The sequence below is a fragment of the Gallus gallus genome, chromosome 2 (assembly GCF_016699485.2).
Source record: "Gallus gallus isolate bGalGal1 chromosome 2, bGalGal1.mat.broiler.GRCg7b, whole genome shotgun sequence".
In the NCBI taxonomy this organism is placed as follows: Eukaryota; Metazoa; Chordata; class Aves; order Galliformes; family Phasianidae; genus Gallus; species Gallus gallus.
In genome coordinates, this window is record NC_052533.1 from 84,942,875 (window position 1) to 84,967,978 (window position 25,104).

At 38.4% G+C, this 25,104-nt stretch overlaps 1 protein-coding gene across 14 annotated transcripts in view; it reads left to right on the plus strand.

Annotated features, from left to right (window-relative positions):
- The window catches only part of LOC420965 (poly(rC) binding protein 2), a 489,700-nt gene that overhangs the window by 194,251 nt on the left and 270,345 nt on the right, over positions 1-25,104 (plus strand). Inside the window, exon 1 of one of the 14 annotated variants that reach the window (XM_040695570.2) lies at positions 17,952-18,023. The exons of the other annotated variants lie outside the window; for them this stretch is intronic. The gene's annotated coding sequence lies outside the window, so the exon portion shown is untranslated. Of the gene's footprint in view, positions 1-17,951; positions 18,024-25,104 lie in introns of those variants that run through there. 14 annotated transcript variants of the gene reach the window in all.

The following is a 25,104-nucleotide window of genomic DNA, read 5'->3' on the forward strand; positions in this document are numbered from 1 at the left end:
TCCGTATGACAACTAAAAACACATTTGAGGATCTAGCCTTCACCTAGCTATACATGTCACATGTATACAACAAAGTACGAATTTGACAAGTATTACAGCTAACATCTTGAGGGAGTAACTGCATCAGTAGACAAGGGAAGAGCCACGGATGTCACCTATCTGAACTTCAGAAAGGCCTTTGACACAGTTCTCCATAACATCCTTCTCTCCAAATTGGCAATATATGGATCTAAAGGCTGGATGATTCGATGGACGAGGAAGTGGTTGTTAAGCCATACCTGTGGTTGTCAGTGGCTCAATGGAAATCAGTGACTAGTGGTGTCCCTCAGGGGTCAATACTGGGACTGGTGCTCTTTCACACCTTCATGAGTGACAATGACTGTGTGATTGAGTGAACCCTCAGCAAGTTTGCAGCTGACACCAAGGGGAGTGGTGCAGCTGACATGCCTAAGATAGGCTTGAGCAGTGGGCCTGGGTGAACTGTATGATGTTCAACAAAGCCAAGTGCAAGGTCTTGCAACTGGGTTGTGGCAACCCCCGCTATCATTACAAGCTGGGGAAATGAAAGGATTGAGCACAGCCGTGCCGGAAGGGACTCAAGAGTAACTGGTGAATGGGAAGCTGGACACGAGCCAGCAATGTGCCCCCACAGCCCAGAAAGCCAACAGTATCCTGGGCTGTGTCAAGGGAGGCATGGCCAGCAGGTCAAGGGAGGTGATCCTGCCCCTCTGCTTTGCACTGGTGAGTCCATGCTTGGAGCACTGTGTCCAGGTGTAGAGTCCTCAGTACAGGAGAGGCATGGACCTGCTGGAGCACATCTAGAGGCGGGCCACAGAAAGGATCCAAGGGATGGAACACCTCCCCTACAAGTACAGGCTGGGAGAGCTGAGGCTGTTCAGCCTGGAGAAGAAAAGGTGAGAGCATGTGTGTTTGACAGAGTCCAGTCTTGTACCTTGGCACCACTGGTATGTGACAGAAGAGTCTTTCCAGGGGTGGTGGCCTTGTGACCAGGGGTTTCCTTGACCTGCTGCTCTTCTTTGCTGACAGCTCTCTCATGCTGACCTCAGAGGAAGGGTTGAAACAGTTGGATGTGCTGGTCCTTCTGAGCATTTGGCACTTACATTGTGAGACAGTTCAGATTGAGTTCATTTTGCTAAGCTGCTCACCCATAATGGGTCTGTCACAGAAGCTTGACAATGTATTTATATCCATTTTAGACAGCCTTTGCTTCTCAGTGTTCTTGCTGTGAAGGTTCCCTGCAGACCACTCAAATTTAATGTTGTCAAGTAGTAACCCCTCCCCTCTCCATCGGAATACATCTATCCTTTTCATGGACCTAATAGACGGCTGTCTCTCGCAGCTGTGCTTTGCTTTTGAATTGGTATCAAGTAGCTGAGAGCATCTCTTAATTTGACACCAATTTTCTCCTGTTCATCTGGTATAGCCAAATAACGGAGTGCATTTTGTGTCAAAAACACCTTTCTGGTTTTATTTTGTTTGTTGTTGTTTTCTTTTTGTTTGATTGTTTTTGGTTGGGTTGTGGGGTTTTTTCTTTTTTCTTTTTTTTTCTTTTTTAACAAAAATGTGTTGGGGTTTCTATTTTACTGTTAATTTGCAAACAGCCGTTGGTTTGTTTCTGATGTAAAGATGCAGTGGAGGATGGAGGGAAGGAGAAGTAATTGTATCTCATGAACTAAAAATCCAATCTTCCTGACAGCTTTGTCTTTGAAAACTTATCAGCTTTCAGATACTGGATTTGCTAATAAAACAGGAAATAAATGCCTGATTTTTAATGTTCAACCACTAATGCTGAAATTCTGTAGGTGTATTTAGTTCCACATCTGGGTACAAAACAGGATGAGTCTTTTATTTTGGCACAGACTTAGATGAATCTGAAATATAATTTCAGTGTTGGCAGAGAAAGAATGTTCTGTCCTCTCCTTTTCTCTTCCTCTAAACAAGATCAAATCACCAACTAAACCTGCAAGGAGACATCCATTTCTAAATATAGTAATCCAAACTACAAGCTTTACCAAGGTCTGGGGAGCCAAGCAAAAATGAATCCATTGACTCTCCCCTCTACTAATTCATCTCCTGGGTCTCTCCTTTTGGGATTCATTCTCTTTGCTTCCTTCTCCTCCTTCCTTATCCTTCATTCCTCCCTTCAGTGCTGCTCTTCCTTTAATAATGGTTACCTTTGCTGGCTCTCCATTGGGATGCATCCTGTATTGTGCAGCTTATGTGTGAACTGTGCAAACCCTTGGGCATTCAAATCACCTTAGGGTATTATTTCAAAGCTGGAGTTCAAAAGACAAGCAGCTTCTGTGGGTAGTACAGGCACCCATATAATTTGTGGAAGTCAGGGCTAATGGGGTGTTCATGTGTTTTCTTCACTTACCCATCTCTCACAAAACACAGCATCTGAACCGCTCCTTTTGTGTTTGCTGAAACAAATAGAAATAATAATACTGGGCAAAGGATAATATTCTGAAAGATGCTTCTTTTAAAAACAGACTAAAGTTTAATGAAGTCTGCCATCAAAGTTTGGCAGATGAAAGTCAGCTATGAAGAAAGAATGAAGCTGGCTTCGTTCTCTGCAAGGTGTGTTTAGCAAAGGTGTACTTTGGAGACATTCTCTCATTGATGAAACTTTTTGCAAGGAAAAAAAAAAAAGATTGGTTGTGACTGTACCTCATGCTTCTGTGTGGCATTTTTACATCTTTTTATCAAAGAGCTTTCCATCTGCGGCTTTCTAATTTGTACAGTATTGGCATCTTTACTGTTGGTCTTCCATTACCTCCTCTTGCAAACATATGTGTAAGTAAGAACACCTTACAAACCTTCTGCTCTTCTGAGACTTTCCCAGTGTTCCCGGTGCACTTTTTAATTATAAAAACTGAAATGAAATATCATGGACAGACGTTGTCATTTGGTTTCATATAGTGCATCTATCACAGAAATACTCTTGTAGATAAATTAAAAATGTCTTTGGAAAAGGCGTAGTCTGTATTCAGTAGTAAAGCAGGTGCTAAGTAGTAGCCACTATTCATTTATCAAGTTTTTATAAGTCAACTTTTTAAAATCCTTTTCCAAAAGGCTTTTTCAAATACCATCTCCAGCTGCTCATGGTCAAGACTGAGTGATGGGAAACAAACCTTCTGAAAGGGATCCACTGTCAGCAGAAAAGAATTTTCCTCTAAAGTAGATCAGCTTTAGGCTCTGATTCCCTCTTGCTAGGCAGTCCCATTTCCATATTTTGGGTGAATACTGCATTAGCTTTGAAGGGACAAAGGTCTTCTGTATGTATGTAGTGTGGATGGAAGCAGTAGTGCTTCTGTATCAGCTTAATTTAAAAATCATTACAAGTTATGTCTAGCAGACAAAATTAGCATTCCTGTGATTATCTACAGTGTGTCAGAGACTGCAGTTCTCATCTCACTCAGGCTGGAGATCACTAGGAGGTCCTACCCTTGTGTAGATGGGTGTTTTTGTAAAGTTTCTGGTTCTGATTTTAAAACACAAGTTGGAAACAAGAACAGGGCATTTATTTAGTGCTACACTAGTTCCTGGTATTCAGCAAGCAACCTCAATCTGGGGTTTTCTGCATAGAGAAAGCAGCCAACCTGATTTAATTTTTCCTCTTTCTACACTTCTGCTTATGAAATTGCAATCGTTTGCAGTCTGGGAGCAGAAACACTGCATGATGAGGGAAAAGCCTCAGCTGCTTTTGCCAAATGAAATAACCTTACCTAAAAAGGCTCTTACTGCAGCAATACCAGAGGACTGTGAAGCAGACTGTTTTTGTGTACACTGCACTGGTAAAAGTGGAGCCTACATCCTAGATAACATTTTGGATTCCCATCTAGCCAGTGGCTAGAGAGATTTCAAATCCTGGATTGCCTTCAAAAGGAAACCTGTCTGCTCAGGATTGACAAATGCACCTTTAACTCTTTGTGTGAGATGGTAGCAATGTTATGAAATAACATCTTTTTTTCCCAGCTGTGATTGTGCTACAAGCAGCGAGCCGTGCATCATGGCTGCTGGATTATAAGCAATCTGGGGCAGATAAACGCCTGCCGTCCTGCTTTGTATTGTGGCTGGTAAAAGGAGGCCCCGCTGCTACCCAGCGCTGCTGGTGGCTATCAGTCTGAAAGAATTAGAGCAGCTAGGAAATTTGTAAAATGTGTAGACAAGATGTTCAGATAAAGAGGAGACTAGATCAGTGAGAAACCTGAATAGCTTTTGTGAGACTCTCTGGTTAAACATTTATTGCTGTTCTGTGGGGTTTCATCCCCAACAAAAGTTGACCTTCTCATATTAAAATACATACATATATATATATATATATTTCTTTAGAGAGCACACGTAACTTGCAAAGTCACAGTAAATCTTCGAGAGAGACCTCTTCCCTTTCACTTTTTACACTGTTGAAGGTATTGTTTTAGTTCATTATGAAACACGGAAAGATCAGCAAAACTGAAACATTGGCAAGTATTCTGTGATGTACAAACCATACTCTTTTAGGTTTTTTGTTTGTCTGTTTGTTTTTTCCTGTAGCAACGTGTTATTCACAGTTTCATGGGTGGAGTGTTGAATTCTCTGGGAGTCTTTGTTTTTCAAGATATTTCTTCTTGTATGAAAAAGAAGTTCCCAAGATGGAAAAATGGGATTTTCCTTTCCAAATAAAGCACAAGGACATTGTGGCTATTTCTTTGTTATCAGGAGTTTACAGTTCACCATTCTCATCAACTTGCAGTGTCATAGTTTTCTTCCCTGACATCATCCTGGAATGCCAGGATATTTTCTAAAATATCCAGTCTCTAGCATTTTGAACCACCTTTCTCTTGTTGGATATTACCAATGGCATTCAACTTACTGATGGTGTTTCACAAGTGCTCACCTGAAAATATATGCAAGGTTGGGAGAGAATGGTTGCACTGTATGTTGCCTGCTGTAGTTGGCCGAAAACAACAAAACCAAACAAAGCAAGCTTTCACAGTTGTAAGCTCCTCTCCAGATGGCTGAGTACAAGCTAGGTCCTTCCACTCCATGTAGTGTTGCCTGTTAACAGCCTCAGGTGTACCACCATAGCAGTAGTTCTGAATTATCTTTGCAGTGATGGGCAGTACTGCAATGTGTGTGTTTGGAAAAAGATGAATATATACTGATAAGTTTATTTCCCAAGAGAAAAAAAAGATAAAAGTAAAGCTTAATAAAATGGTGTCATTGAAAGCAGTTATGTGATATCCTTAATAAAGTCTCTGACTTCTGGGTAACAGTGCTAGAAGCACAACTCTGGGCTAATTACTTGCAACATTCACCTAAGCTTATCTATGATTTCAATATTTTTCAAGCATTTGAGGCATTGCATTTTTACAATCAGAGTGGCTTTGTTTACTTCAAAATTGTTAGTTGAGGCTGAATCTGAGCATCTTGGTTTTTATAGATGGGAAGGTTTAATACCACTTTCCTTTGCCTTCCCAAAGATTACATTGCTTTTAATTAGCTCTAGTGTCTTTGCTAAGTAGAATGAGGATGCCCAGCTGTGCAGGAGTTGTGGGCCAGCAGTAGGCATTGGAAGCTGGAAGCTCTCACTGTTCAACAAACTGTTCATAAGCCAATCTCATGTTGAGAATGTTAAATAACAGTGAAGAGCTTAGATATGTTTGCAGATCTGGATTGTAAGCCCAAGTTTTTATCTGGCCAAAATGTACTGGGCTTTGGGTTTCAGTTTTAATTGCAGTAAGACGTTATTGAGAGTTTTCACATTTCCCAGTGTAATTGCATAGTGTGATCTGAGCAGCTGTGCCATTCCTCTATTTACCAAGAATACTGGGCAGTGTTTTAGCATGATTCTTCCCTGCCATTTGCTTGATGGATTAATTTTGGGCTTTCTCTGGTACTGTTCATGGAAGATCAAATGGAAAAATCAGCAGGGACCCTTCTGTAAGCTGATGATCATGCACTGGATGCAGAAATTATTTTTTCTGCTTTGTTACATAGTGCTCATAGAGCTGCATCCAGAGTGAGACCTTGCCACTCCCTTGTGCTTAAAGGTGATTTTACTCTGTGTTGCAGCTTACATGAAAGAATATGGAGTACTTAAGGGTTTTGTTTTCCTTATGCTATCTAGGACTTTGTTTGGAAACATGAGCTGAAAAAAAAATGGGTGAAGAGTGATATAACTTCTAAATTAAAGTCTTAAATTAAGTATTACATTTTATTTACTTCTTTTTTGCACTGTTGGTTCACCCTCTTAAATGTGTGTTGGTTCAAACATAAAGTTATGTAGTACTTGTGCACAGAAAGAGATCCGTCTTTAGTACTAAAATAAAGTTGCTTCTAACCATGCTCTGTCATGTGTTCAACACTGTCATGACAGAAAAAGAATAAATGCCAGATTTCAGAATATTTTGCAGAAGTGCATCCAAGGGCTAATTCTTAAATATACTTTATAATCCATCAAACACATAACTGTACATTCATTTTTAAATATGTGTAAGATTCTACAGTGAAATTGAGCTAAAATGTTATGGTGAGACAATATGAAATCATGAACTTTACAAGTTATAACATTATTTTTACTTCTGTGTATTTCTTTATGTAGAAGTAAATAATTATTTAATAAAATATTTGAAAATATCTTATCAATTTTTCCCTGACTTCAGCTTCAACAAATAATTACAATGCATACTTTAAATATAGGTAACATAGGAATGGCCAACCTGGTAAAAGAAATCAAATGATTAAGGGCAATGAGAACTAACACTTATTGCACAAAGTTGTAAGAAAGATTTGGTATAGGGTGATTATTTTTCAGTAAATTAGCAGATGAAGTTCCATTTTTAAATAATGTAAGTAATTCATATTTGGAAACAACTTACAGTACATATATATTGCATTGATTATCCTGAAATTAAATATTGTCAATAGGTCTTGGAGCAATGCTGTATTTAATTCCTTGAAAAAAAATTTCCTCAGCGGTAGTTAAAATTGAGCACTACTAATCAAGCTATGGAGGACAAACTAGAAAATATAATCATGATGTTGCAAATATACTTGCACATGCTGTGTACATATGTCTTAAAAATAATTTATTTGGAGTGTTTACAGTGCTTAAATGTCTGATTTAGAAGGTGAAGAGAACCGTCTTTTTTAAAGTATAGCATCTGTATATGTTCCATGAAAATTACTTAAAATCATGAATGCATGAAAAATGTATGTCAAGATAGAAGTTATCTGTTTCTGGCTAAGCAATGCTTGTTATTGACCAGCCGGTCAGATTTTCTTTATCATCACCTTCATTGTCTTTGTTTTTAACTGCAAAAAGACCAGCAGTTTTGATGAACATGGCTAGATTGCATGGGAAATACAGTAGGAAATGATTCCCATGGAGGTTGCACAAAACTGTAAGTGCTGTTTTACCTGTTGGCAAGGAACAATAGCTTTTAAGATAGTTTTATAATTGCACCTTTTATTTGGGTACAGGGCAATCCTTAGATGACGCCTTTTCACTTCTTAAACAGGAAAAATGGCACTGAAAAAGGATAATTGCATCCAAGGTAAAAGCAGTGGCTGCTTGGAACTCGTTCACCGCCTTATGTTCCTTGTTTACATTGAACTGAAGGAATCCCCTGTCTGGGAGAAAAAAAAAAAACACAAAAAACAGTTTTTCTGAAAGAAGTTTTCAGTTTTAGAGAGTAGGATTTTTTTAATTGTAATTCTACAAAGCAACGTAGGATGACGATGATTTCTTAGTTATAGAATAAAGTTAATGAAACTGTATTTAGCATCTCTTGGATAAGAATTTGTGTATATAATATCTTTATTATATTTGATTTAATCAGCTCTGTAACTACAGTAAGTTTAGGATCAGTTAAAACTGAAATGTGCGTGACAGGGCTTCAAAGATAAGAGCTTCCTACTTCACCAGGACTCTTGTTCAGTATGTGGTTTGCACAGCCACTACTAAAGCCGTTACAGTTCGTAACTGAGAAAAGTATCCTGTTGTTCGTAAGAATGAATTTATGATGCTTACAGTGAGGAAGTATTAAGGGTCTCAAAATAGTTGGAGAACAAAAAAATTGAGTATGCCTGTCTTTTGTCTTTAGTCATTGCTACTGAGTGATGAAGTATATTATGGTACACAAGATGCTGTGAAGTTGCTTTTTATTTTTGAGTGCATTCAAGCCAATTTCAGACTTGGCAAGGTAAAATGCCAGCATCGCTTATTCTTTGCTGCCCTGCTTTGATATAGGTTGTTCCCAGTGGTTGGCATTCCCAGTGCATAGCATATCTGGAAATAGGAGCAGAAAATACATGAAACTTTAATGTGATGTGGGTCAGCATTACAGTAGGATGTAGGCCTGGTCTGATGGCTGTTTCAGAAGGATGGTGCTGCAGTTTAGAGGCAGCAGACCATGGAGCTCTGTTATAGTTACTGAGATTTGGTGAATTTTGTGGAGAACTGTGCAAAGTACCCCATGAGTAGCTGGCATCTGCTTGCTTGCATTCCTGTCTGGTATGTATGTATATTGTTCTGTACTTTCTTCCTTTTACTGACTATTTTCAGGGTAGAGGATGTTTGGTTTGTTGTATCTTTGGTTTCATCTTATCATATTTTGTCTATTTGGTGGTATGTTGTTCTGCATGATGCATCAGAAGGCAAAACCCAGGTTTTTTTGTATGGACTTTCCCCAGGTTTCTGTGTATGGACTGCTGGTGATTCCTTACTTGAGAAGCTGCTGCATATTTCTGTAGTTGGAAGTGGGAGGTGGCTCCAGCTTTTTTTTTTTTTTTTTTTTTTTTTTGGTTGGTTTATTTTGCACAAAAATCCTAAAATAGCTTTTGTTTTTGAAAGAGAAAAGGAATAAAAGACTGAATTTTATGGTGGTGGTGATTTTGCTATGAAATACCATCAGTGGCCTGCTATAATTTGGTTTCCTTCTGATTGCTCTTATTGGAATATCAGTGCATTTACAGGAAGAATTTAGTATGATGGAAACCACCCCTCCCTCCCCCCAAACCTAATTAATCAGTCCTTTAGGTGACTAATTAGACATGCTGCATTTCAGTGAGGTATAATGTTTCATCCTTGTTCTTCACGCCTATGTTACCCAGCTGATTTCTGTAAACTGAAGGAGGATGTTGCTACACTGTATGGTTCCTAATAAAATGTAAATTAAATAATCACCTCAATTATAGATTAAAAACTCAAGTTCAACAATTTTACAAAGCTTTACTTCACTGAAAGCCTGCAGTCATTTACCAACTGCTTTCCTTTTCTGCTTGAATTTACAGTTCCCTCAAAAAGACACAATTTAGATTTAACTTAAACTGTGCCCTAAATTGTTTCCATTATCTCAACCTGAGTCTATACCTGGAATATGATATCATTATTCTTGAACTGCATTACCTACAGTGGATGCTATCTTTTCTGCATTGAAAATACGCATGGAAAACCTTTTTCCAGTTCCTGTTGTTGCTTAGACATTAGAGTCAGTTATTGTGGAAGGAAGAGTACATTTGATATATTTATTCCAGCTATCTGTTCTAGTTATGGCAGTGGCCTTTGAATAACATTTATTCATACGTTATAAAAAGCTTATTGAAGTGCAATTCAATGTTTGTAACACAGAGTTATTACCATATAATGGAGATTAGAGTAGTGGTGGTAGGTGGAAGAAGTGCTGGTCATGTAATATTAATCAAGCTTTTGGCCTTAAGCTGGATGATTTTGATAGGGAGGATTGAAAGCTTTTCTTACCACTGACTCACCATCTCCACAAGAATCCTATTTTACTGGGTTGACATTCTGGTGAGCAGGTGCAGGTTTTCAGAGTCTTCGTTAAAAGCCTATGGAAATTTCTTTATTGTAAAGACATTGAATTTTTCCTTTCAGTTACCCACATTCCTTATATTATCTTCCCTCTTAAGATCAAAGCTATTCTTTGGGAATGCAGATTTCCACAAAATAGTGGAAATGCTTTTTCCAGGCTTATTCAAAAACACACCTTTTTAAAGGCTACAGTCCTGCAGAGACTCTGGGCAGAAGTCTTTAGACCTGAGGGCTAATGTGTGTAAGAGTCAGACAGAGTAAGCAGTAAAGTAGGATCACAGATTATTTGTGTAACAGAGTCATAGAATCATTAAGGTTAAAAAGGCCTCTAAGATCATCTAGTCCAATCATCCACCTATCACCAATATTGCCCACTAAACCTTGTCACTAACTAGTATGTTTACCATTTTTTAGTCACCTCCAGGGACGGTGACTCAGCCACCTCCCTGGGCAGCCTGTTTGAGTGCCTCACCACTCTTTCAGAGAAGAAATTGTTCCTAATAGCCAACCTGAACCTCCTCTGGAACAGCTTGAGGCCATTACCTCTTCTCTTATCACTATTTCTTGGGAGAAGATGTCATCTCTCACCTAACCATAACCTCCTTTCAGGTGATTGTAGAGAGCAATAAGGTCTTCCCTGAGCCTTCTGTTCTCCAGACTAAACATCCCCAGTTCCCTCAGGCACTCTTCATAAGACGTGTGCTCCAGAACCCTCATCAGCTTTGTTGCCCTTCTTTGCACACACTCCAGGGTCTTGTTGTCTGTCTCGTAGTGAGGAGCCCAAAACTGAACACAGCACTCAAGGTGAGGCCTCACCAGTGCTGAGTACAGGGGGATGATCACCTCCCTGCTTCTGCTGACTGTGCTATTTCTGATGCAAGCCAGGAATCCATTGGCCTTCTTGGCCATCTGTGCACATGAATATGTGCTGGCTGGGCTTGATCCCCTTGTTGTCTTGTACATACCCCATGATTGCACTCAATAACCATCATAAACTAGAGCATTGTTCAATCTTACTAAAATTTCTGAAATGTGGATTTAATTTGTATTCTTCATATGATAGAATTTTAGAATGGTTGTTGACACTGAATTTGTGGATACTGCTTAGGTGATAGATAAGTGCTACTGACAAGATGCCTAACTTGCAGGGTATATTACGACTTTTAGACCCATTCGGAAGAAAATCTTTCTTTTGACTTCTAGGAAAATGCAATACTAACAGTGCCATTAGCTGAAAAGTGAGTTTATTGATCCACAGTGCAAAACCTCAGCCTTGAAGGTACTGTTGGAGCTCTGGCCTTCCTGGTCAAAACTGAAATCCTGAGGTTGCAGTGGATACCGGGGTTGAACCAAGCACAAGGGATAGCAAATGAAAAAGAATCTGAAGATCTACCTAAACTGGAAGTATTGAAAGCTTGCACAATGAGTTTCTGAGGCATAAGCACTAGGACTAAGAAAGAGGCGGGATAGACTAGTACTAAATATCAAGGAATTAGTACTATTAATTGGAATTTAATTTATGGGTGGTGCTAGCAGCCCATCAGTGCTGCCATCTGCATTAGTGACAGGCCAGGTCATTTAATGCACTGGGAATCACTTGGCCTGAGGCCAGGAAGAGGAAAGCAAAAGTGCCATAGTCCTGAAGCAGTGTTGTCATTTAATACAGCAGGCAGCTAAATACCACACCACCTTTTGGTCACTCCTCACATCCCAGTGGGATGGGGGAGAGAATTGGGAAGAAAAAAAAAACAAAAAAAAACAGGTAGAACTTGTAGACTGAAATTAAAAATAAAAACTATTTACTAAGACAGAAAAGGAAAAGGGAAAGAATAGGAATAATAATTAAATGCATATATAATGTTTATATATACATAAAGCAAGTGATGCACAATGCAGTTGCTCACCACCTGCCAGTCCCTAAGTGGTAGCTGTCATCCCTGCCAACTCCCCTCAGTTTAATAGTTTTTTTTCACATTTCATCATATGGCATGGAGTATTCCTTTGGCCAGTATAGGTCAGCTGTCCTGGTTCTGCCCCCTCCCAGCAACACTTGCCCCCCTTGCTTGCTGGACAGTAGGAAAAGCTGAAAAACTGAAACATCCTTGGCTCTGTGCAGCATTGCTCAGCAGCAACTAAAACATTGGTGTTTTATCATCTTTTTTTTTTTTTCTCCTAAATCTAAAACATTGCATCATACCAGACAGTGTGAAGAAAATAATCTCTGTTACAGCTGAAACCAGGACTAAGCATCTACATATTTTTTCCAGATTGCCCTTGAATTTTACATCTGACTACATTCATACATATTTGCTTCCACTTTCTGTTTCATTTCAGAAAAAGGTGGAGGAAGGAGGCACGTAGCATCAGGAGATGTAAAGAGGTGAGGACATGGCCTCACACTGTCAAGTTACTGCTTCAGGGCTATTCCATCCACAGATTGCCCAAGGCAAGGGGACTGTGGCCACAGAGCCAATCAGGAAGATGTAAGAGCTGGTAGAGTTGTCTGTGTTAACACAGAACCTGATATCTCATTATATGATTTTCAAAACCCCAAAGGATGTGAAACCTCATGAGTTATGAAGCATAATGTGTTTGTAAAGTTTTATTGTGTTTTATTTTTTAACTTTTTGAGAGTTTCTAAGCTTTTCCCCACATTTCCTCAAGAGTTTTTGAGAAAGTGGGGAGCAAAAAGATATTTTTTTTCCAACTAGCAAAAAACAGAAGTGATGACTGCCATGCATAATTTAATTTGATATTCTTTCCTCTTCAAAACTTAGGTTTACAGCTGCCTTTCATATTGTTCACATTATCTTTGATGAGTACACAAGTACACTCACATTTACCAGTTTTTCTTGAGCTGTTTACCATACATACTGCTCTGTGAGGCAGGCTAACCAGAAAGAAATATTTCTATTTACAGGATGGCAGATAGAGACCACGTACCTCATCACATATCTCATGTACTCCAAGCGTAATAGCAAAGATCCAGTTTCAGTACACTACTTGGGTATGTCCTAATAATCTATTGGGCATGAAGGTGATATTAAACTAAATATGCACTTACATTACAATGCTAAATGAGACTAATTGATTAAACAGTGTCCTGAGTGACCAGGTCAGATCTCTTGAAGTTGAATAATTTCTGCCTCACTGTGAAGTGGAAGGCTCTTTTGCTGTTCATTGAAAATAATTACCTGGCTTTGCTAAAGCTTGTCTTCATTGCACAGATATAAATATATTTTTCTTCATCATCTACTTACTTTATCAAGGAATAGAAAGGGTTCTTTTGGATTTTACAAGGGCTGCTTCAAAAATAATGCCTGCTATTCAATTATGTTGGCCCACAACATCAGAGGCAGATTATGGTGGTATGACAGCTGAAGTTGAACCTTCCTGCCAATATTCTATTACATTTTATTGCTATGTGACAGTTGGCAGAGGAGGGGCAGTGTTGACAACATGGTGTCTGACATGGAAGTGTGTATGAAGCAAAGATGTGAAATTTACCTCCTTCATTCAGAAAAGATGGCACCCATTGACATTTGTCAATGCTTGCTGAACAAGGATAGAGACCAAACAGTGAATGTGAGGACAGTGAGGTGGTGGGTGGTACATTTCAGCAGTGGCAACAGCAATGTGAAAGACAAGCCATTTTCTGGATGGCCATGTACAGCTGTCACATCACAAAATGAAATGTGTCTCAATCAGTTCATCCATGTGAATCAGTGGATCACAACCAGGGAACTACATATGGAGCTGAACATTGGCTTCAGTGCATGCCAGGTGAGTCCCATGAGTGCTCACACAGGAACAGAAAGAATGCCATAGGCAAGTTTTTCAGGTCTTATTGAACCAATATGAGGCTGAAGGTGATAGTTTCCTCAGTCGTGTCATTACTGGTGATGACATGTGGTGTCACCACTATGAGACAAAGTCAAAATGGCAGTGCATTTAGTGGTGACATGTGAATTCCCCATCAGATAAAAAGTTCATTACTTTTTCCAAATAAAGTAGGTAAAGTGATGTGTACTATCTTTTGTGATAGGAAATGTAGGAAATCAACGGGAGAAATGCGACGACCATAGTAGATGATCAGCAAATCTCGTTTATTGTTTCAGCTGCGTGTACATTTATAGTGTGGATAATAGGCTCATACATATTGCTAAAGTGGAGTTCAGGATTGGCTCGCTAGTCAGTGTCAACTACGCCTATCTTTGTGCTCTGTGGTTATCTCTCAGCAAACACTCTCTTACAGACTTCTCAAAACACTGTTGCCGGTTTTCTCCATTGGCATCCTGTTTTGTTCCTTGTTCTCATACCTGACCTTGCGCGTAACAAGGTTGCTTAACCAGCTGCACAGTGTCTGCATGGCTTTTCTCAGTCAGCCAGTCATCAATAAATCTCTCCACAAGGAAAGGGATGATCATTCTGGATTTTCTAGAACCTGGACAAACCAACAACTTTGACCACTATATTGCAGTTTACTAAGCTGAAGGCTTGAACTTCCAGAGTCAGTTCAGTGACGAAGGCAACCTTCCTCTTCTAACACAGTAACACCAGGCCCCATACCAGTCCGAGGACCGTAGAGCACATTGCCAATCTTGGCTGAACTGTCATACCACACCCACTTTTAGACTGGATTTGGCACCTTCTGATTTCCATCTGTTCAGGCCAATCAAAGATGGACTGCATGGGCACATTTTCCTAGCAACAATGCCATCATGTCAGCTGTGAAACAGTGGGTCACCTATGCTTGTGCAGATTTTTATGAGCATGGCATGCAAGCTCTTGTTTACCACTGGTGAAAATGCATATCTAATGGTGATGGCTATGTTGAAAAATAGCCTTTTAAGCCAAGAATTTGCTCTATCAAATACTGTTATTGTGCTTTTTGTATCTGTTGCAGTTTCCATGGAAATAGATAGGAGGCATTACTTTTGGAGCGATCTATGAATGTGCTTTCCAGAGAAAAAAAAATAATGACTTCAGACTTCACTGTAAAGATTTTCTTTACCTGATACATTTGAAATGTGATTTTGTCTGGCAATTAGAGCCTATGAGAAACTGACTGGCTGGGTATATCAAGTTATGGCCATAATCAGACAGAGTCCACTTTAATTAATCTGATTATTATACATTTTGTGGTACTCTGAAATTGTTTAGCTCCACTGTCATTTATTAAGAATAAACTTCTCTTTTACCTAGGGATGATTGCATCATGCAGAATTATTAATGGTTAGTCATAAGAAACTAATCAAGTTAGAGGCAACATGGAGTGAGGGAATGAGTATAAAACAGGAGCTAAATTCATCCATTAATTTGATACATGGTCTTGGAAAAAATCACGTACTGCTCACTTCAGTCTCTTAATTTTCCTTCAGCTAAAAAAGGAATATTAATGCTTATTTTCCTACTTTGCTAGAGTATTGGGAGAATTAGCTAATACACATGTTTAATTCGGTTGTTGTTGTTTTTAAAAAAATCTAGTGTCTGTGTACAGCTCTGTGTATTTGCTTGTGTGTGCAGATAATTAATAATGAAGCTGGAGAACTGACTATGCTATTCATAGCTTTAATTGGTAATTTATTAATTTGGAAGGAACATTCTATATCTATTATCTACTTAAATTATTCCGATCACCAATAATACCCAAGTGAATTTATCCTCACAAAACCTGTGTGAAGAAATGAAGTATTGATTAAAGCCAAAATAGACTATCAGGATAATTTAATTTGATTTGTGTAAAACAGAATCCAAAGAATTTCCTCCCAGTAGTTTCTGTACCAAGCCCCTATGGCATTTACTGTTTTATAATGGAAGAACTAAAGCTTACAGAGCATTGCACTGATTTTTCAGAATTTTAGATGCACATACAATTCAACTTAGAATAAGTAAACTTCTACTTGCTCTTAATTGCTTAGTGACTTATTTGTGGTGAATAACGTGTGTGTTGAGGTATCACTGCTTTTTTAATAGGTTGCAAAGGGTGGCACAGCATAGAAGAAGGATAGCAACAGAACTTTTTTTTTGAGTATTTCTGTTTTAATCCATTTGACTGTAAGTCCCTATTGGTAATAAATAACTTGATTTCACTAGTAATGCAAGCTTTTATAAATTAAAGACTTAAGCTCTGAGGCTGATCTGTATGTATTCATGCTCCTTTGCTTTCATTGTAGTGAAATGCCGTAAATTACTGACCACCAGAATTCTTCTCTCAAACATATGAAATAGCATTTGAAGAACACTGTACCCTGAAGCAAGAGGGTTTCACTGGCATTGCACACTGCTTGTCGAGTCATTTTACGTTTCTAGTTATAAACATTAAACATTGGAACTGTAATTTAAGGTGAAAGGGACCTCTGGAGGTCATCCGTCGAAATGACTCTTCACCTTCACTGCTTGTGCAAAAGAGAGCGAACATCTGAACTGGAGCAGATTTCAGAGTTAGATCACGTCACTGTCTTGGTAGCATCTGTAAAATGACCATTTCCTTCTTCCCAACAGTTCACTGTGATGAAAGTTCTTACCTGACATCATCTGGGGATTCTTAGGATTTAGTCCTCTCCTGCTAAACTCACTAATGGTGTGTCACAACTGTGTCAGCAATTGATCGTATTTTACTGGATGCTGAGCTTTGCTCTTCTTTCTTGTGTTTTGGGTAGGTGACAAAACACCAAGGAAATATTTGCTTACACCATGCCTATGCCCCTGTGACTGAGTTACAACATTGTTTTACCCAGCACAATCAAAAGTAGAATTGAGCATGCTTCCTTCAAATAATTTTCAACTTCCTATGTTGTCTCTCCTAGGAAAAAGAATAAAAATAAAAAAAGAGGCAAACTGAAAAAAAAAAAAAAAGAAAAAGATCCAGGAATGTTTCAGACCCTTTTTCTTATGGTTTCTGACATTCAGAGCTGTGCTACTGTGCTTGTGTGGGAAGTACATGTCTATCACTTACGTAGGAACTCTAGAGATGATACACATTATCTTACCAGTTTAGCCTTTCCTTTCTGCATAATATATTTTACACTTTTTTTGCATGTACTCAAAATACAAAATTGGTGAAAATTACCACCTTACATCCATTTCTTACAACTCCGTTTACTATTCTGCCAAATTTGAGCTTGAAGCTTCTTTCATAGTCTCTTTAATGCATTGTAGATTTATTTAGACATGGTTCAATTATTAAGTGTAGAAATGGCATACGACTGTCTCCTTCAGCAGACTTGTGCCAACAGAAAGATGAGGAATCAGGAGAATCAGAGGAACAGACTGAAAATCAATCAGTCACAGCAGCTGTCTGTAGATTTTCTCTGGTCTTATTCTGTCATTCCTTGGACTGAACCCTTGTGTTCAGTGTTGGAGTGTGTCCTTTCATTTAGCTTCACCTGGAGGAATCCACTTCATTAAGCCCTGAGATGCTTCTGTGATGTGGACCAAAGTAGGAATATCTGAGGTCCACTTCAAATATGCACTCCTGATGCAGACTAAAATGTTGCTGTAGATGCCCTCATAACTGTTTAATACATATAAGTAAAAGATCGTGAATGCCTGAATACTTGCCTGTGAGATTGCTTTAGGATCAGTCATGAGGTAAATAAAATAGTGATGCACACAAAAAGACATTCCCTAGAGTTGCATTAGCCTAACTGGCATCAGAACTAGGCTGTTTGGGCTTAATATCCTAACAAGTCAGAATTACTGGAAATGTGAGCTTTAATGCTAGGTAGGCATGTGAAGCAAATAATTCTTCGCAGTATTTGTGTCAACATTTTATCTAGAATTAAGATTAAGAGAAGGAAGCTAAATGTGCAGTGAAATGCTCAATGAAACTGTGGTATAGAAAATCTGGCTTTCAGGCTCCTGCCAGATCAAGCCCACTGCAACACATGACATATTTTCTAAACTCTCTTAGACGGGCTCACAAAACATTGACAGGAGCTTTGTTCCAGCAGGCTTCATGCCTCATTGGGTATCATCTGTTCTTCTGCAGCCAGCATAAACACATCCACAGAGTACAGTGAATACAGTGCCTTGGTGAATTTGGGAGCAGCACTGTGGTGTGTCTGTGCCTGGCTTGGAACATGCTCACACTGCTGAGTAAGCCAACAGTGCGCAGATCCAGCCCTTATGATCATGGCACCAAGACTGCAGGACGCTCGCGTAAACCTACTTCAGTCCCTCGGTAATTCTGTTTATTAAGTGTACAGCTCTAATTTCTCATAATAATGTTTGTTAGGGAATTCAATTTTTAATGAAATGAGGGTGGAGTTTTTGTTCTTTCTTTTCCTTTTCCTTTTTTCATTTTTTTTTCTTCTATGTCTTTTTAAAAATGATTTTTTAATGGTTTTTAAAACATGCAGCTGTAATTAGTGATAGTAGTTCATACACTCAGAAAACTCATTCTTTGCTTGAACAGGAAATACTGTACTTCCAAAGAACGTGCTGCTTCCCTCAGGTGTAAAAATACGGGCAAATACCTTGCTTAGGAAGCATAATATTGTCTTCATTCTGAAACTGTAAGAAAATAGGCATAATAAGCAACTGTACATTAAATAGCTTATAAATGCTATCTTAAATGCATACACTTTTTCGAGGCTGAGTAGTTTCTGGGAATGTGGTTTTTGTCTGAATCAGTAGTGTTGAGATGTTCTGTGTGTGTGTTAATCAATTTGGTTGGATGTATTTCCTCTCTTTTCAAGTGCCTACACTAGCTGGCTTTACCTAGTTATGCTATTATATAAAGAGATCTTTTAGAATCACCTGTTACTTATGTTGGAAATGAAAGGCTTAATATTTTCTGTGAGCTCCTGTGATGAGGTAATTCTGCACCAGCTTGTGCAAAGCTATATTCAGTGCTAATGTTCTAACAAGTAATCTCCCTAAAATCAACGTAATATGATACTTGTTCAAAAATATCATTATACCTGTTGAATTTTTGGAGATTGGCTTGTGAGCCCTTGCAATAAACCTCTGCAATGCTATTAGGTTATGGGTTTTTTTCAAAGGAGTTATGCCATCCTTTTTTTTTTACTTTTGCACTGAATTTGGCATTCCAATTGCATGTGCGATAAATAAAGATGATGCCTTATTTCTTAATAATGACATAATTTTATGAGTATTCAAATATATATATATATAATCTTACCAATGAAAAGGCAATTTTATTTTATTTTATTTTTTCCATTCTTGAACAGCAAATAAAAAAATTCTCTGGGATTAAAAGATGTATCAACAATGATACACATTGAAAGGAATCGAACATGGTAGCAATAAAAAAACATCACTTTTTTACCACCTGCTATGTAAGTTTTACCTAAAATAATATTCTCTGAGGTATTTGGGGAGGGGGTGTGGAGGTAGAGAGAGTGAAGAAATTGCAGTGCTGCCAACTGAGATGGTGAAAGTACAACTGAAAATGGAGGCAGTGAGCAATGCTGTACAGAATTAGTAAGTTGGAGGGACAGAGCATTCTTACACTTCGGGTGAATTTGAGTCCCTGTAGAAATGAAAGACTTACAGCTTCTGAAAAACCATTAATGTGGATATGTATTTCACTTGCTTCTGATTTACAGCAATGTAGCCAATTTCAGTCTGTGTAGGCATTGTGAACAGTTTTATACCTGTAGTGTCTGAACAGTTTACGGTCCTTAATGGGAGGTTATCATCCTACTATCCCTCAGAGGGAGAGCTTGTAATTTTTACATTAAGGGAGAGCTAAGGCACACATAAAGTGAGGTGATTCTCTGTGAATATAGAATATATACAATCAAGATTCAGAGAGAAAAAAATCCTTTCTAGTGTTTCATTCTAACTATTCTGTCCCTTTATCTCTTGTCCTTTCTGGTTTTTTTAGCCCAGTTTACTAACAGAATATGATTGTCATGGTCATTGTCTGAATGTACACAAAAGTCCTCTTCTTACTAACTTTTAACCTACTTTCATCCGAACTTGTCTAGAGTTGGTGCTCTAAAGTTATTAAGTCAGTGATTTTCCTAAAAGCAGGTGACAAAGCTATGTTTATGCCCTTACTGAGTGAAAAACAGACAAAAAACTATCAGTCCGTATCAGGTTTTAGGCAATGCATGCAAAGCCCACCCTTGAGAAGTCATTGTTCTTTGGGCTGATGCCTGTGATATTATTTGGGTATTTTCTTCTTGTTACAAAGAAGCTATCAGTTCTGCATCAGTGTCCTGTGTATGATTTATATGTATATGAATTTATATATACACATAAGTAGATATATATATATATATATCACTCTGTAACACTTGCAGGGTTGTTTTGTTTTGTTTTGTTTTGTTTTGTTTTTGCCTGGATAACCATGAAGTATCTCTTGTTTTTGTGTAGATCTCAACACCATCGTTCTGGTGTAATTGTTTCCATACTGTGTGGATGCTTGAGGATGAAAGGCAGTTAATAACCACTAGGAATATGTCTCAGCTTTATTAAAGCAGTCAGATGAGAGCTCTTCTGTTGCAGTCCATCTATAATAGTGCATGTTTTGGGGTAGACTGTTCCTACATATTATTTTTAATAATGCACTGGGCTCACCGTTTTGGAAGAAAAACTTGTAGAACTGAAAAAGTGTCTCTGAGACATTTGACACTGGTGTTTCTTTTGATGTCAATGGGAGGTTCGCACGTGACAGCATACAAGGCTGCCTTCATGCCTGTTCAATTTCCAGCTCTAGATTGAATCCCACCCTCTGAGTTTGTGAGCATTTTAAAGCAGTATCTTATTGTTTTCTTCTGTCATATTGCTGAACATGATTCATCCTCCCACTGTCAGGTACATATTCAAACTGTACATATTCATACTAATCATAGTGCTCATGTGTGGTGTGGATAAGCTGTGATGCTGGCATGCTAATGGCACTTTTGACAATGGCTTGTCCAGCCACTGACTGAACTGAGTGAGAGCTTTGCAAGTGATTCAGTAGTTGGGTATCTATTAACTGTTGTGGCAAAATTCAGGATGAAGAAAATTAGACATGGTTGGGTTCTGCTCTTAGCATTCCTGGCTAGTGGAAGGGAATGGGTGCCAGGATGTATTTGCAGTATAAATGAGAGGCACTTGAAATGGGATAGAGGCTGGCAGCTAGGCCAAGTGGAAGACACAGTGCAAGACACACAAATATGTCATGCACTGTCTAGTAAAAATGAAGAGGAGAAGAATCACTTGCATATCCTCTGAATTTAACAGACCCTACATTAGATTAAGGCTGGATGCATCACAGGTGTGGTACATTCTCACTGTAAGGTCTACATAGCTTAGAGCACAGAGTGAAGACAGGTCTGAGTGCCTTATTTTTTGGCAGCAGTCCTGTGGCAGCAGTGTTATAATGATTGTTCCAATGATTGTTCTAAAAGAACGGCTATGGTTTTCATTTTAACTGGTTATAAACTGTGATCGTAATTTTTTTTTTCTCTCAATAATAGTTTATTTAAGACCTTGCGACTGCCAAGAGGTAATATTCTCAGGATGGAAACTTCTGAAAACACTAGGAACTTGTTTGTGCAAACTGTCAGACTAATGCCAAGTGTGGGAAGAAAGGAGTTCTGGGAGGTGTGGAGTTGAAATTTACTTTTGTGTGTACTTGTTGATTGGTGATGTGTATATAAGCCAGGAAGTGATGTTTCTGTGAGAAAAAAAAAAAATTGGACAGACCTTCAAAATATTTGGGTGACTGGTGAGTAAAACAGTTTAAGACTTTTCTTTTCTTACAGTATGTTTAACAAAACTTTTTGTGTGTGCATGCATGCACACTCTTTTGTTTTCATAGGAGAGTAAGAAAAATAATTATTTCTCTGGTTGGCAGAAAAATTTGAAGGTTGCAACGCTGCAAATTACTTTGAAACTGTTTGTTTTGCCAGCAGTGTTACATCCCGGGCTTATAATTGATTTAAAGTTGAAGCTTTTCAAGCAAGAAAAGCAAGGATGTGATCATGCACGTAGTAGATGTTTTAGATTTTGGCTAGGTTTTGCTAACAAACATAAAACTCTAGTGATTTATATGTTCCCAAAATAGTTTTCATGGCTTCAGCAGCTTTAAGCAGCTTGAATTCAGAAAATTACATAAGAGAGATGAAGATGAGTAGAATTTGGTCTGTTTTGGCCAAAGGAAATTTAAGTCTTCCCGTTTGCCTGATAGTTGTCCTATCTAAGTAATCACTGCAATTGGACAGTTGCCTTATACAGGGCTTAAACTACCATCTGAAAATATCCAAATAAAAAACAAAAATTATAAATAAAGAAAAATCTACAAGATAGCAAAAAGAACACTAGGTTTACTGTGGCAGAATCAATTTCCGTCAAAATATGGAGCCATTGGGATTATATTAAATGGTTTCTTTCATTGAAAGGCATGTGTAAAAGGCATCAAAGAGCATGGCAACCTCTCTTGCAGTAAATGAAATAGTTCTTGCATGTAACCTCCCAATTAGTAATTAATTAACAATGAAAAATTAGGTTGAGGGTTGTTGGTTTTTGTGTTGTTTTTTTTTTTTTTTAACTTTTCAAGTTTAAGGCTAAGAAGATAACATTTATAATTAAGCCAGTGCTCTTGCATTAATGAGCATGGATTTGCTTTATAAGAGATATGAATGTGACTTCCAGCTCTCAAGTAGAAACTGAAGTTTGGCACGTATATATTGTATCTGTATTGCTTCTCTATTGTTGTATCCTTGCTCAGGCTGAATTTCTCTTGCAGAAATTCAAGACCTTCAAAAAACTGGCTTTAAGTAAATTTGTGTCACATTCTTGTGAAGCAAACATTCCACATCACAGAACACAATACCGATTCATAGCCTGCAACGTGATCTCAGTTCAAACTCATAGTTCAAATTAACACTAGCCGATTGCTAGCTCTCTGAAAGCACTTTCATAGCAGGAATGAATCTCAGTCTATCTACAAAACAAAGTCCCTGCTTCGCTGCATCTGAAACAAGCTTATCCTTTTCCTCTCTCTCTGCACCATTTCCTACTTTTCTACTCACAAGAAGTAAGCACCCCTAGACTTAACACTTACACTGACAACTAGAAGAACAGATCAGCAAAACACTGCAAAGCTGACATAAGTTCCAACAGACAAATCAATTGCCAAGGGGAGCGTTGACCAACGCAAACACTATAGCTTCATCCTCTCGACAGGTCTGACACCTTGGTTTACACAAGACCAAGGTCTGATGTCTGATCTCCAGTTAGAATTTCCAACTTGTCAGGTACTGTGCTGTATAAGTTTCTGGACATACAATATCTCGTCATTAAATACGGTCCCCCTTCTAACTGGCTTACTTTTGTTAGTCATAATTCTGAAGTATTCTTAGCAAACCATAGCAAAATCCTTAGTTTTTTGGTTAGCTGGCTATTACTTCTATTACTTGTAGTGAGGTTTCTTATAGTTAATCTCTCCTTGTAGAGACGAATTTGCTCAGATTTTTATTCCTTTCAGAATGCCCTCTTTTTCTCCAAGCTCTTCACTACATTTTCCACTCCTGCTGAAGTATCCAGCACTGGCCAGGGACACGTATGTGAGCTGGATGTGTTGCTCTGTCTGCTCAGTATACCACTTCATAGGACTGTATAGTCAGGATAATGCTATAAGAACAGCAAATGAAGAATTTCTCCTGCTGCCCCTGGCTATAGACTGAGTCACAACCCGTTGTCCAAGCTTCAGGCTGTTATATAGAGAATAACCTGCAGGCAGATGGCCTTCTTTTCAGTAGTAGTTAGATGAGTAATTCTTACATCCATTTCAGAGATTTCTCATCTAACTTTTAAAACATCTACTATGGGTTCTTTCCCAGGTCACAGTAAATTTTTTTAGGCATAGAAGTTTTGAGGCATAGAAGCCAATGAGTTTGTGGAGGTGAAGGGTAAGGTTTTGTGCCTTTGAGTATGGTGTTGTGTCTGTCTCTTAGCCTGGGCTACTTCCAGGTTGGCCAGTAAAAGCAAGGACACTTTCATGAGCAGCATGAAATGAAATCCTATGATCCATCTTTATTTCTCATAATAGCACGTTGGCCTCACTTTGCAGTAGCACTACTTAATAAAGCCTGTACTGAAGTGGAAAAGGAGTTACTGCTGACTTCCTAATTTTAATGAATCAGGCTTCACTAAGGCAGTGAGCTCAGTCTGCAACTGTCTTTCTGAAAAATAACATGAGTAAACGCAGTAAAGAATTTGTGCGGTTTTTTGTTTTGGAAACCATTGCAACTGTTTGGATAGATTTATTTTTTTCTTGACTATCTCCTTTGCTTCCTCTCCTGCTATGATTTCCTTTGAAAAGCAGTATTATGTTTACCAAGTGACAGTGAAGTATAAGTTGTTCTCACTTGTGAAATAGGAAACTTCAATTTGAAACATTTAATGGCAATGTCTTTCTCAATGGCAGATAGGAAGGTTGGTGAAAGCAACCTATGAGATTAAAAAGGGCTGTTTTAGAATGGATGAAAAGCTAAAATCATAAAAAAGGTCAAGTATTTCTTCCATTACATCTTAGTAAATAATGAGAGGGAAAAAATGAAATACCCTTCCCTGCAAATGGTAAAAGAGATTTTATGTGTTATAAGCAAAGCAACACAAAGTAGGTTTTTATCTTAAGTAACAGATGTTACTTTTTCTGCCAAGTAAGTACAGAAGCTACTGGACAAAAAGCTTCTGCCCAGAAACTACTGGACAGAAAGCAAAAAATATTTTCTCTTAGTAGTACAAGTTACCGAGGATGGCAAATTCTTTGCTAATGTTTCCAATGAGATATCTGAGGTTACCCCCTCTGTGGGTTCAGAGATGCCAAAGTCTATTGGGTAGCTCTCTGCCATATAGAATCATAGAATCATAGAATTACTCAGGTTGGAAAGGACCTCAAAGATCATCGAGTCCAACCGCAGCCTAGCTATAGTACCTTAACTCTAACAACCCTCCGCTAAATCATATCTCTGAGCATACTGAACAAGTCTGTCAGGTCTTTGCACAAACAGTTGTTGCTGGACATTAACACCATAGATGATAATTAATTCTTACTTGAGTGAATATAGGGAAAAAAAATAGTGTGAGACACATTGTGCTTTGTTACCATGCTTCAGATAGCATGGTGATGGACTTGATTTTGGCATGGTAATACTTTTTGAACATTTTGTTGGTTTTTCCCTTGCCACTATGAAGTGTCATGGCAAATATTTATTAAAGCTGTGCCTGAGCATGGAGAGGCATAAGTAGTCTGCTTTTCTTACTGTGATGGAGACCTCTTACCCCACCTACCTTTT